At 43.8% G+C, this 15,332-nt stretch overlaps 1 protein-coding gene across 11 annotated transcripts in view; it reads right to left on the bottom strand.

The window, feature by feature from the left end:
* Positions 1–15,332, bottom strand: part of PARD3 (par-3 family cell polarity regulator) — a 600,009-nt gene that overhangs the window by 277,614 nt on the left and 307,063 nt on the right. The gene's annotated exons all lie outside the window — the stretch shown is intronic.

Genomic DNA, 15,332 nt, shown 5'->3' on the forward strand with positions numbered 1-15,332 from the left:
GGTGCCTTGAAAATCTCCTGGAGTACCCATTCCATCTGCATCTACTGATTGATGAGACCATTCCTTTTCTTGTTGTGTTGCAAATCAGGTACCATCCTATTGTTGTTTTGGCCCTGGTTGGGTCGCTGTCTATCAGTCTTGGTTGCATGTATTGTTCTTGTGTGTAACGCAGCTTTCTAATTTGATACTCATTAAATGTTAGGTTTTAGCTCCCTCTGTTAACTTCTGGGAATAGTCTAGTTTCATTTTATTTAATCCACTCATTAGATTAGCATCAAAAACTGCATTTAAATTGTAAGTGAGAATGAACCCTAACACGCAAGATCTTTGTGTTAAAAAGGACCCGTCACCTCTCCTGACATCCATTTTAGCAGCTACTTGCATCCCCATGTAATAACAATTCTGGAGCATCTATTCTTATGACTCTGTATTGTGCCAATATTTATTCTTTATTATTCCTAATAAAAGTCATGAATGAATTGCTAGCAGTCTGCAATAAAGATCCAGAATAGTGTTACCTGTTGGGGTGTGTCCCTGCACAGCCTGACAACAGGGGTGCACCTAGGCTTTCTACTGCCTGAGGTGAAAACTGAAAACGCCCCCCTTCAGCCCATGGCCCTTCTTGCCCCTACCTGGTGCTGCCTGAATCGATCGCCTCACCTGGCCTCATTGGTGGTGCACCCCTGCCTGACACTATCTGCTAGTGTCAGACTGTGCAGGGGAACACCCCCCTTCTGGTAACACCATTCTGGATCTTCATTGCAGACTGCGGGCAATTCATTCATGACTTCTATTAGGAATAATAAAGGAGCAGCACAATATAGAGTCATAACCATAGATGCTCCAGAATTGTTATTACATGGGGAATGCAAGTAGTTACTAAGACAGACATATCAGTAGAGGTGGCGGGCCCTTTTAAATACATGATTTAACATTGCCTCTAAATAAGTAGTAAGAATAAAAATTAAAATAACAACAACTTAAAATAATAAAAAAGAGGAAAAAAAACAACAAAAAAACTGACAAATAGTGATTATTCACATAAGAGTACGGGGTGTCCAAAGGATACATAAATGATATTAACCAGGGGCAGCACTAATGAAAGGTGTTCACACGTTGTCTCATGTAAACTTTAGACAGAAAACACGGGTTCCAACTTTGCAGTAATTGATCAATTACTAAATCACACATTTCAAGGAAAGGGGAATTCATAATGTAAATGTGAAATTCCCTATTTACCCTTCCTGAGAAGGTGAGAAGTTATTAAAGAACTGCGAAGTGCAAAAAAAATAAAAAATAAATGTAAACTAGTACATGTCCCTACTGATTACAGACATGCGTTCACAAGATCCTAGCAGTAGTATGGCCTCAGGCTTAGGGCCTGATAACCAAACATAGGCTATATAAAGAGTATTACATTTTTTAATGTGCACTAAAAGGGCTTTTATAAAAAAAAATTCTGGTAGATCTCTTATGACTAATTTCTAATTTTCTTCTTTTGTTTACGTTTTTTTTTTTTTTTTTTCTATTTTTGTTATTTTCTCTCAGTTGTTTTTGTTCTTTTTCATTGTAGTGGCATTCTGCTTCCACACGTTTCTCTTGGAAAATATTTCTCTGAAGATATCAGAAAGAAGAACACAATGCACACACTGCAGGATATAGCAATCCTGCACAGACTGCACAGACATCAAGAAGCAAAACCTCCTCAAAAGCTTCTAAATTTCCATACATTTCTCAGACGGCAGTGATACGACATCTATGGGGGGATTTATCATGAGGGGAATATTTGAAGTCAGTTTTGCTTGAGTCAGAGCTGTACCTTCTCCTCTTGTTCGCGTAGTTCTCCCGGTCTTTAGTTCTTTAAAAGATGAACTATGGGCTAAAGGACCTTTGGTGACGTCAGATCACATGCTCCAATCACATGGTCCATCACCGCGGTGATGGTCCATGTGATTGGAGCATGTGATCTGACGTCACCAAAGGTCCTTTAGCCCATAGTTCATCTTTTAAAGAACTAAAGACCGGGAGAACTACGCGAACAAGAGGAGAAGGCGAGTTCATTTTTTTAATTTTTTAACCCTCAATTGATCACCTACTAAGCATTCTGTATTCAGAAAATAATAACATCTACACAACATTGAACCCAAACCTGAACTTCAGTGAAGAAGTTCGGGTCTGGGTACCACAGTCGGTTTTTTATCACGCGAGTGCAGAACACATTGCACCCGCGCGATAAAAACTGAACATCGGAACGCAATCGCAGTCAAAACTGACTGCAATTGCATTCCTACTCGCGCGGGTTTGCAGCAACACACCGGGACGCATCCGGAACTAATCCGGACACGCTCGTGTGAACCCAGCCTAAGTGTCCCTCGTATCACTACTAGGGGTGACCGACTGTCAAATGCTTTGGCTCCCTAGATCCTCAAACCAGCAGTTGGGGCAGTGTGTCCCTCCACAGCAAAGGAGCTCATCACCAGGCCCCAAAACTCAAACCTGACCGTTATGGGATCCCAATAGGACTTTTATTCAACACTAAAGGTGACACGGTTCCAGTCCACAGCAGTCCAGGCTTCTAGTGCACAACACCACTGCAAACGAAGGCGACAGTGGCAGGACACTTAATGGGCGCCATGATAGCAAATTTTCTTCTGCTAAGCACCTGGAAAAGGCCCAGGCATAGACAAGGGTGTGTAATGAAGGGTTCACCTGTGTCTAGATGGTGGACAAGAAAACTGCTCCTCATACTTGTTGGCAGATTAAATGATGTTCTCCACTGGTGGTCTGTCTGGGCTGTCCGAAGTCTGTTCTCCAGGTGAGCGTGCCTTCCTGTAACCACTGCTCCCAACACCTCCTAACAGCTGGCAAGTAATTGGTCAAAATAACCGTCCTGCTTCTCTCAATCCAATGATGCGCCCCCTCTTAAAGCCTGTCAACTGGGCAAAATGTTTTTGAGTGCATCGCAGAGGCATATCTAGCAGTCAAAGATCAGTAACCAAGAGGTACACTACCCAAAAGTAGCCTCTGAAAGCCTTTTTATAGGGCAGCGGTAGAAGTACTTTTACGCCCTCTTGTGGCAAGACCCCATGTCTAATCTTACCAGACCTGTAACTATTTACATAGAAATGCCAGATTACTGCAAAACTTTCTGGGGGCATTATTTTATTTTGGCAATGAGTGTATATTATGGAATTGATCACATTTTAGAGAACGTCTTCTAAGGTGGACATTCACTTTTAGGCTCCATTCACATGTCCGTAACGTGTTTTGAAGATCCACGGATGCGCAAAACACGGACACCTGCAATGTGCGATCCGCAATTTGCGGACTGCACATTGCCGGCACTAATAGAACATGCCTATCCTTGACCGCAATTGTGGACAAGAATAGGACACGTTCTATTTTTTTTTTCGGGAATTGAAATGCGGACGCGGAAGTGTAGGTCCGCATTTCCAGAGCTGGGCCGCACGATCTGCGGCTCCATAGAAATAAATGGGTCCGCAATTCCGTTACGCAAAATGCGGAACGGAATTGCGGATGTGTGAATGGAGCCTTAGGCTACCTGCACACATTGAAGAACTGCTGTGGAAATTTCCGGCACAAATTATGCAATAAATGATCAGGGAAAACTGAAGTGGCAAATCTCCACCAAATTGTGCAGATTTTCCTGCAGGCAAAAGGTGAGCTTAGGGGTTTTAAAAAAAAATAAAAAAAATAATCCCTCCGACAGCAGCCCCCTGGCTCCCTTCCGGGTGTCTGTACAACCCTGCCTCCTTTGATGATGTCTTGTCCTGTGTGACCACAGCAGCAGGAGGCTGGATTGTACAGACACACCAGCATGAGAGATGGCAAGAGAGCCAAGTTATCACCATGGGAGGTGAGCACTTTTTTTTTTTTATAAAAAAAAAATATATATATATGTTTTTATACTTGTGACTTTTGAAGAGAACCCACAGCACATCCATCATAAAATCTGTGTCGGCAATTATTCCTTTGGACCATGCAGAAAATAACTGCCACTAAGAAGTCAGTGGGAATACTATGCTTAGAATCTGCTCTGGATCGACGATATAAAAAGGACATGCTGCAGAGTTAAAGGGGTTTTCCGTGAAAACCCAAACAGCCCCTGTAAACAGTCTAAAATAACAAAAGAATCCATACTCACCCCTCTTCCCCGCACTTCTTCCAGTCTTGCGCTCCGGTCCTCCTGGTGCTGACACCATCTTCCTGGCTGCAGTGGTGATGTTCCATACACATAGGTCACCATGCAGCCAGTCACTGGCCTCAGCAGTGACGTTCCATTCTAGGTCAATAATTGGCTGCAGCGGAAAACAGGAAAACCCAAACAAAAGCGCAGCGCAGGAAGAATCAAAGGATAAGAGAGAGCGAGTAACAAGGATTCTTGTATTGTTTTAGACTATTTACAGGCGCTGCCTGAGATTATATTTAACTCAAACAAAACCGTAAAAGATCCGCTCTGCAGGTTAATTTGCGTCTGGAAAAATTCTACACTGTGCAAATGAAATGTAAAAAATATTTCATTACTCTGTGGATTTCCACACAAAAATTTGCACGTAAAAAGCTCCATGTACAGGCTTATTCTCCATACGGAGTCACTAATCAGGAAGAGAAAAAAATCTAAAAGATCATTATATAAATATATTATTAGTAAATGGGTACGAGAAACTTACACAATTTGTTCATCTCCTCGTATAAATGTATGTGACCCACTGTGTACATGTCACTTTATAGTTAACCGAGAAAAATTAGACAAAATGGTTTTTAGGTAACAGACTAGAAAAATGAAGTTGATGAGTACAGGCAGCTCCGCCAGCAACCTGCGTCCTATCTCGCTCCCCGTCAATCGAGGAGAAAATCCTCCCACCCCCAACCGGTTATCTCCACAACTTCCTACTCACATATTCATTACCCATTCTAGCCATTAGGTCTTTCCCATGTTTCATTCAAAACATTGACTTGACACAAAGGTCATTGAAAATGACTTCAGCTGATTGAAGCTGCTCATGTATATAATTTCTAATAAAAAACTGATGAATGATAAAATATGTTGAATATTTTTCCTTTAATATCAGGCTTAATATGAAGGTGACAGTGCAGCAGGTTACATTCTATACGCTCATGCATTTATATGCAAATGTGGGGAAAAAATGATTGATTGGCTGAGAGCAAAACTACAACAAAATATAAAACTAGCCTCTATACTCCAATATTGTCAAATTAAAAGCATAAAAAGTTTTTTTTATTTTTACATCCAAGATCTAATCTACATGAAAAAAGTATGTTTTATACTTTACACGTTGTCCTGTCTTCGCCAACCTTTGTCGAGACCTGTAAGGCTACATTCAAAACTGTGTCGGAGGCTCCGTTAGGGACCTCTTTCATTAATTCCTTCAAAATTATACAAAATAGACAAAAAAAAATTGTTCCGCAGAAAGGCGGACACCATAACGGAAAACCAATGGATCCCATTATAGTCTGTCAGGCACCGTTGGTGTCAGTCATATGAAGGATCCGGTATCGACATTACTGTTTTTCTGCTCCTATCATGGAAAAGGAAAACAGTTCAGGTGTTAACGCAGCCTGAGAACATACTGTAGATACAGTACTTAGAGTCAAGGCCCACCACAGTCCAGCAGTGTGATACAAGTTTCACCACAGTCCAGCAGTGTGATACAAGTTTCACCACAGTCCAGCAGTGTGATACAAGTTTCACCACAGTCCAGCAGTGTGATACAAGGCCCACCACAGTCCAGCAGTGTGATACAAGGCCCACCACAGTCCAGCAGTGTGATACAAGGCCCACCACAGTCCAGCAGTGTGATACAAGGCCCACCACAGTCCAGCAGTGTGATACAAGGCCCACCACAGTCCAGCAGTGTGATACAAGTTTCACCACAGTCCAGCAGTGTGATACAAGTTTCACCACAGTCCAGCAGTGTGATACAAGTTTCACCACAGTCCAGCAGTGTGATACAAGTTTCACCACAGTCCAGCAGTGTGATACAAGTTTCACCACAGTCCAGCAGTGTGATACAAGTTTCACCACAGTCCAGCAGTGTGATACAAGTTTCACCACAGTCCAGCAGTGTGATACAAGGCCCACCACAGTCCAGCAGTGTATGATATAAGGCCCACCACAGTCCAGATGTGCGATACATAGCACACCACAGTCCAGCAGTGTGATACAATCATGTGTAATGCAAGGCCCACCACAGTCCAGCTTTGTGATACAAGGCTCAACACAATCCAGCTGTGTGATACAAGGCCCACCACAGTCCAGCTGTGATACAACCATGTGTGAGCCAAGGCCCACCACAGTCCAGCTGTGTGATACAACCATGTGTGATACAAGGCCCACCACAGTCCAGCTGTGTGATACAACCATGCCATAAGAGTACTTTTTGAACTTGGCTTAAAATGTCATAAAATGCACCACTGATGAGGAACTTTGTGTATATGTAAGGCACCATGCACATGGCGGGGCTGCACAGATGCATACAGTCCCTGCAGTTACGTATTATGCCGATGTATGCACTCCTTGTGTTATCTTAAAGGGGAATTCCCATCTGGACATTTTTTGCAGATCCATAGGACCTTTGGTATCCACTCTAATTTCGAGAACAGACCCACATCTCTTAGTGCCATGAATAGAGAGTAGGTCGCACATGGTTCTCTCCATTCACTACTATGGGACTAACGAATATAGCGTTAGAGTAAGCGCGCACAGCTATTTAGAAATCCCTTTGAGATGCTCTACATGGTGCTGTGTTAGGGGTTATCTACCATAAGAAGTAATGCAATGTAGCACGTCATCATTTATTTTCTACCAGGATTAAACAGAAAATATATAGTTTTCCTGTGTATGAAGTTGGAGAAATAAAGTAAGTACGGCTCCACAGAGCCGTGTGGGTGCCCTACTACGACTATGTAGCCTCAGAGGTTAGATGGAGCTATGATACAGGTATGTGTCCGAGGTCTTACCATCAAAAATTAAAATAAAATAAAAACCGTTAATTTGGCTAATGTCTAGAAATGCTGATGATTCTTTACATACATTTCAAAACAAAAAAAAGGAAAGTCAATTAAACTGTCATTAAGAGAAAAAAATGCAATGCGTCAGACTGGTAGGACGCACTAAATTCTGATTATTGCCAACACATTATAGAGGAAATATTTTAATTCCCTCCACATGCCAGCTAGCGCTTATTGAACCCTATTTGCACGTATACACTGAAGTCCATTATTCCCATTATCTAAGCTATTACACCACATCTGGCGGGGATTGTTTTATGCTATTTGGCCGCAGCTGTGAAATATCACTTGCTAAACATAATTGTATTTTCAAGATCATTTCTAAAGTTTCATTTGCCTCCTACTTTAACAGGAAATGTGTCTTTGCTTGAGAGTCATTTTGACGACAATTGCACCTCCTAGGTTAGTTCTCGCTTTCATGGTTAAGAGGATTGCATGGGATGTTCAACTGATTGGCATCCAAAGGAACGATAGCCCATCACAAATCTTCATTGATCCAACTGTGTTTGGAGCTCTTTTTAGTACTGCAGCTCAGTCGTATTCACATCAGCAAGCTGAGATGCAGTACTAGGCACAGCCACATTGCTAGGCCTGACCCTTCATTCTGCTGATTATGGGGGTTCTGCGGCTCACACTTCCGTCACTAATAGATTGGTGAACATTACTAAAGGATCCCACACCTTCATTATCTGTCCACCAAACGCTTGTTCAGCCCACAGCTATTCTTCCTGGTTCTCCCATACACTGTGGCCTTCCATCTAGCACTCTCGCACCCCTCCAATTTATCCTCAACTCTGCTGCCCGACTAATCCACCTCTCACCCTATTACTCCTCTGCCTCTCCCCTCTGCCAATCCCTTCACTGGCTCCCCATTGCCCAGCGAATTCACTTCAAAGTACTAACAAATACATACAAGGCCGTCCACAACCTGTCCCCTCCCTACATCTCTGAGCTACTTTCCCGACACACCCCCACACGCACTCTCCGATCCTCACACGACCTCCTTCTCTCCTCTCCTCTTATCACCTCTTCCCACAATCGCCTCCAGGATTTCTCCCGTGCATCCCCCACACTCTGGAACTCGCTACCCCAACATATCAGACTCTCACCTAGAGTGGAATCCTTCAAAAGAAACCTGAAAACCCACCTCTTCAGACAAGTCTACAACCAGTGACCCTGCTGCCTCTATACCGCCATGACCAACTTCACCCTCACCTACTGTGTCCATCCTCCATACCTCGTAGATTATAAGCCCTCACGGGCAGGGCCCTCTCTCCTTCTGTACCAGTTTGTAACTTGTCTTGGTCATGCTTAGTGCAATTGTCTGTATTATGTGTGTATACCCCTTATCATATATACAGCGCTATGGAAGTTATGGCTCTTTAATAAGAATAACAAATAATAATAATAATACACAGGCATGCTCAGCCTGGCCAAGCTTACAGGTGTCCTCAGTGAGCAGAGGTAAGTCGCTGCAAGACACTTCTGGTGGTGACTCATCTGCCTTGAGACCAAAAGGATCAGGCACTAAAATTCAACATTCTTCTCTCCCCGACATCATCTGCCAGCAGAGAGTTGGCATATGCCCATACACACTGGATAGTGATAAGATTTTTCCCATGTTTATGGGCACCAGTAGGATAGGCCATCAATTAAAAATCCCAGTAAACTCCTTAAGTTGAGGATGACTAACAACTACCAGATGACTAAAGATATGAAAAAACGTTAAAAGGGCATCTGTCGCACCTATGACACAGGCTGACCTGTTACATGTGCACTTGGCAGCTGAAGACATCTGTGTTGGTCCCATGTTCATATGTGTCCGCATTGCTGAGAAAAAGGTTTTAAAGTTTTACTATATGCAAATGTGCCTCTAAGAGCAACAGGGGTGTTGCTGTTACACCTAGAGGATTTTCTCTCTTTGCAACTGCCTCGCCCTCTATACTTTCATTGACAGGGACAAGCAGTGTAAAGATGACCACTTCTCCATGGCCCTGTCAATCAAAATTAAGGGGGCGGCAGTTGCAGAGGGAGCTGAGACTCTCGGTGTAATGACAACGCCCTCGTTGCTCCTAGAGGCTCATTTGCATATAGTAAAACATCATTTTTCTCAGCAATGCGGGCACATATGAACATGGGACCAACACAGATGACTTCAGCTGCCAAGCGCCCATGTAACAGGTCAGTCAGTGTCATAGGTACAAATCTGCTGACAGATGCCCTTTAAATTACTGAAGCTATGCTATACAAAATCAGACCCCAATGCTTGGATCAGACAACGCAAATCAGATTCCCAGTGTCAGACCCTCAGTGCTCAGATCCCCCCCATGCTCTGATCTCCCCCCTTCTCAGATCTGACCCCCCCCCCCATGCTCAGACCTGACTAACCCATGCTCAAACAAGACCCCCATGCTCAGATCTGCCCCCATGCTCAAACAAGACCCCCATGCTCAGATCAGACCCACATTCTCACTTGCCTTTGATCAGCACCCGGCGCCCTCCCCTTGTATTAACCTGCTCATGCTGCCTCACTGCTTGAACTTGATTCTCCCGCCCGGCCAGCTTGCAGGTGTGTTCTAATTTTCACAGACACTGGCCAATCAGCGCAAGTCAGCAGGTGGTTTGTTATATTGGGAAGGGTCCCCAGGGATAGATAGATAGATAGATAGATAGATAGATAGATAGATAGATAGATAGATAGATAGATAGATAGATAGATAGATAGATAGATAGATAGATAGATACAGGGAGTGCAGAATTATTAGGCAAGTTGTATTTTTGAGGACTAATTTTATTATTGAACAACTCATTAATATCAAAGCTGAATATTTTTGGAAGTAGTTTTTAGTTTGTTTTTAGTTTTAGCTATTTTAGGGGGATATCTGTGTGTGCAGGTGACTATTACTGTGCATAATTATTAGGCAACTTAACAAAAAACAAATATATACCCATTTCAATTATTTATTTTTACCAGTGAAACCAATATAACATCTCAACATTCACAAATATACATTTCTGACATTCAAAAACAAAAACAAATCAGTGACCAATATAGCCACCTTTCTTTGCAAGGACACTCAAAAGCCTGCCATCCATGGATTCTGTCAGTGTTTTGATCTGTTCACCATCAACATTGCGTGCAGCAGCAACCACAGCCTCCCAAACACTGTTCAGAGAGGTGTACTGTTTTCCCTCCTTGTATATCTCACATTTGATGATGGACCACAGGTTCTCAATGGGGTTCAGATCAGGTGAACAAGGAGGCCATGTCATTAGATTTTCTTATTTTATACCCTTTCTTGCCAGCCACGCTGTGGAGTACTTGGACGCGTGTGATGGAGCATTGTCCTGCATGAAAACCATGTTTTTCTTGAAGGATGCAGACTTCTTCCTGTACCACTGCTTGAAAAAGGTGTCTTCCAGAAACTGGCAGTAGGACTGGGAGTTGAGCTTGACTCCATCCTCAACCCGAAAAGGCCCCACAAGCTCATCTTTGATGATAGCAGCCCAAACCAGTACTCCACCTCCACCTTGCTGGCGTCTGAGTCGGACTGGAGCTCTCTGCCCTTTACCAATCCAGCCACGGGCCCATCCATCTGGCCCATCAAGACTCACTCTCATTTCATCAGTCCATAAAACCTTAGAAAAATCAGTCTTGACGTTTCAGCTTGTGCGTCTTGTTCAGTGGTGGTCGTCTTTCAGCCTTTCTTACCTTGGCCATGTCTCTGAGTATTGCACACCTTGTGCTTTTGGGCACACCAGTGATGTTGCAGCTCTGAAATATGGCCAAACTGGTGGCAAGTGGCATCTTGGCAGCTGCACGCTTGACTTTTCTCAGTTCATGGGCAGTTATTTTGCTCCTTGGTTTTTCCACACGCTTCTTGCGACCCTGTTGACTATTTTGAATGAAACGCTTGATTGTTCGATGATCACGCTTCAGAAGCTTTGCAATTTTAAGAGTGCTGCATCCCTCTGCAAGATATCTCACTATTTTTGACTTTTCTGAGCCTGTCAAGTCCTTCTTTTGACCCATTTTGCCAAAGGAAAGGAAGTTGCCTAATAATTATGCACACCTAATATAGGGTGTTGATGTCATTAGACCACACCCCTTCTCATTACAGAGATGCACATCACCTAATATTCTTAATTGGTAGTAGGCTTTCGAGCCTATACAGCTTGGAGTAAGACAACATGCATAAAGAGGATGATGTGGTCAAAATACTCATTTGCCTAATAATTCTGCACGCAGTGTAGATAGATAGATAGATAGATAGATAGATAGATAGATAGGTTAATGCAGGCTGCAGCATTGCCAGCCCAGGCAGCAAGAGAACTCATAGGGAGGTGGGCCCATAGAGGACAGTCTGTTTTTCTCCTACTCTGTCCTGTATGAGCCCCCCCCCCCTGAATCCTCTATGAGCCCCCCTAATGCTCCCATTACCCCAAAATGTCCAGGGAGGGAGGAGGAGGAGGAAAGCACACTGTCCTGAGCATTTTGGGGGGCATTAAGGGTTTGGGGGGCTCATAGTGGACAGTGTGCTCTCCTACTCCTTCCCCCCCGGGCATTTTGGGGGGCATTAGGGATTCTTTAATGGGGGTGTGGCATGGGAGGAGCCAGGACAGGAGGTGGGACGGGCCAGGGGTGGGTAGTGGGCGGGGTTAGGGGGCCCAATTCAGATGCTTGCTATGGGGCCCAGTGATTTCTATGTACTACGTTCTTACACCGTGTTCATCAGGACGTAGTGGCATTAGACTGTCTTTCTATGCTTCACATGGTTTGTCCCAGTGCCGTCCACTGATGGTCTGTGGGTCTCTACCCCAGCATTAGACAACCTACTAATTTGCCAGAAAACACTGAGGTGTCTGAGATAGGAGATGCTGGAACCTCAAGCCTCAGGTACAAAGAGCTAGATTTCATACATAGAAGCGATTCACCAGAACTTCCTCTGCACTGAACTACTTTCATACGGAAAAAACTCTTCAATGGTAAACTTCTACCATAATGACTTACAAGCTACTTCAAAGATAAGTCTGAGTTCAATTTCAATGTGCACTTGCGGAAAAAAAAAAAAAGAAGATGAACCTGATGGGTATTTTCAAAGAAATAAAGTTTATAGCATGTGATTTTCATCCTTTAGGAATATCAAAGCTATGCGAAAAGGAATTAAATAACCACTTCCACATGTCTTATTATTTGGCTGTCTTCGGATAAGTCACTAGGTGTCTGCTTTAATATGTATCCCGCGTACGGTCACGATCTCGCTCCTCTAGCCCGCTGCGGGGACGGAACAGAATCAACATCCTGTACGGGCTCAAACAATAGCCAGAAAGTGGATGCAACATCAAGCGTGAGCGCGGTATTTTCATAAGACAGTATTAGCTAATTAAAATGGCACAAGCCGAGGCTCCTGCAGCTTCAGGGACGTTCTGCAGACAGACAATTGTTCATTTCAAATCGGTTTTCATTCCCCCCCAAGAAGGCATTTCCCCTTAAGAGATGTGGAGATACGGTTACCAGTGATATATTATTTTATTGACTTTGGAAATTGAAAATAAATGAAATTACCATTTACCCGTAAAGCAACCGATCTCAAATGTCTTTTACAAACGTTGTCTTTCCCATCCTTTCATCCCTGGTGTGTTACCATGTGTGATGGGTGAGGAAGTCTTAACTTACAGAGAAAACATCTTCAGGGGCGAGAGCCCGGAATTCCCAGGACAAAGCAAAAATCTCTGCTTTCAGGAAAGTTATTGGTTTTTAGAGAACAGAAATTGTCTACGACGGACAGCATCAGGTATTTAATGGCAGCCAGAGACATGGACTACAGGAGAGCCTACAGACAGACTTTACTGGACGCACTGAAGAATCGTACAACTTCCAGGTTACACGGAGCCATGTCAGGGCACACAAAAACCTCTATGGGTCTCCGCTGTACCTCTATATACCTCTGATGTCGCATACAATTTCTCTACTGATTTCGTATGAATAGCATCACTGCTCTACCAGATGCCATATTATGGAGGCTTTCTCCGTAGAGCTTTGTTTTAAAAGAAGAATGACCCCATAATATGGCACCAGATGAAACCATAGGTCAGGGATGGCCAACCTGAGGCTCTCCAGCTGTTGCAAAACTACAACTACCAGCATGCCCGCACTGCCTACAGCATGGCATGGTGGGAGTTGTAGTTTTAAAATAGCTGGAGAGCCACAGGTTGGTCATCCCTGCCATAGGTGAATCCATGTGAAGCTCTACAGACCTTGAAAAGCACTTTTCCATTTGCATGAGGTCTAACAGCCCTTTTTGCTTAGGGTGAGACAATTAGGCCTCATGCGCACGACCGATGTTTTGGTCTGCATCCGAGCCGCAGTTTTTGCGGCTCGGATGCGGACCCATTCACTTCAATGGGGCCGCAAAAGATGCGGACAGCACTCCGTGTGCTGTCCACATCCATTGCTCTGTTCTGTAGCCCCGCAAATAAATATATAGAACATGTCCTATTCTTGTCCATTTTGCGGACAAGAATAGGCATTTCTACAATGCAGTTTGCTGACCGCAAAAAATGGAACGGTCTTGTGCATGAGGCCTTAACAGGAATGAACCATTGGGTCCTAACGATCATTCCTCCCCCATACAGATTCATTGTTTGCTAGCAGCACATGCCCGTTTACACAGGACAATACTAAGAAATGATTATTTTACGACTTCTCCCCGCTGTTCCGGGTCTAAATTAGTGGGCAGGAAAGGGGAATCTGTCTTACATTTAGAAGTAGAACTGGATGCCCCGAAAGTATTGAGAGGCCAGCGCCTCTTCATAACTTTGGCTGATCCACCACCAGTGATTTATTAAGATCAAGTGTCGGTCTTAATAAATGTGCCTGATCATTATTTGCAGGCGGCAGATCGTGGTGTCTAATAACGATCTGCCGCCTGCAAACCACTATACAGCATGGAGACAAGCGATGATGGCATAACGATCGCTTCTCCCCATACTGTGGAGGAGATCACTGCATGTAATAGCAGAGGTCTCCTCCGCTAGCGAGCAGGCGATTGCCAGGGCGGAACGCTTCCCTCCTGACAATCGTCTGCCACATCGGGCTGTGTAAAACTGCCTTAATCACGTGTTTTTCCGATACCTGCCCCAATCCTTGGCTCATGTGAATGGGCCTTTACTTTGGAGCTCCATACTCTTGATTTCCAGAAATAATTTTTATAATGTGAATGCTATAAGGTAAATGATGTGAATCGGGAATGAACAACAGATGGTCTGACAAATTCCAATCAGCTTAGAAACATGAAAACCTGAACCACAGACCGTTTACATGTTGGGATAGATTCTGGTCCAATGTAAACTATAACCATACGTGATATTTGGCCCATGTAAATGAGATAACAGCCATCTTTTGGAAAAACTTTTACACAATTCTTTGGCCAAAAATACTAAATTGTTAACTCTTAATTCTTATTGGTGATTTGATAATTGAAGGAGATAAAGTATTCTTTAGACACTTAAAGGGGTTGTCTGGGTTGAGAGCTGAACCCGGACATACCTCCATCTTCACCCCTTCGGCCCCCCTGATATGAGCATCAGAGCATGCGGTATCGCTCAGGGCAAGGGCGATTTCTTGTTTACAATGGCACACTGCTCGGCAGAGGCTTCCGCTAAGCAGTGTTCCCGGTGATGTCATAGGCTATGATTGGCGGGCTTTAGCATTGCCCTAGCCGTTTTACAGGCGCCGGCAACATCGCGGGGCTCACTGCTAGATGGAAGCCTCCGCCTAGCAGTCCCCAGCCTGGTACGTCACCGGATCTCCTAAAAATGCCATGCATTGGGGCATGAAATTATCAAAACTGGCGTAAAGAAAAAATGTATTAGTTGCCCAAAGCAACCAGATTCCACCTTTCATTTTTCAGAGCTCCTTTGGAAAACGAAAAGCGGAATCTGACTGGTTGCTATGGGCAACTAATCCACTTCTCCTTTACACCAATTTTGATAAATCTCCCCCACAGAGTGCGCTTGCACTGTAGAAACGGGTTTGTTCAAATCCCCAGTCTTTTGCAAAGACTAAAATTAATCTGAGTAAAGTTTAAACAGTTCACCATTGGTCCTAACATTGTGAAAATAATTTGTCAATAAAAAAACGCTGTCTACTTAAAGGGTTAATGAGCTTTCACAAAACTTTCGATGCGTCGTAGCGACATATTAAAAGGTTTTTACTGAGGGGGTCCGAGGGGGGGGGGGGTCTGGGTGCTGACTAAGGCTACTTTCACACTGGCGTT

Source organism: Bufo bufo, chromosome 5, assembly GCF_905171765.1.
Source record: "Bufo bufo chromosome 5, aBufBuf1.1, whole genome shotgun sequence".
In the NCBI taxonomy this organism is placed as follows: Eukaryota; Metazoa; Chordata; class Amphibia; order Anura; family Bufonidae; genus Bufo; species Bufo bufo.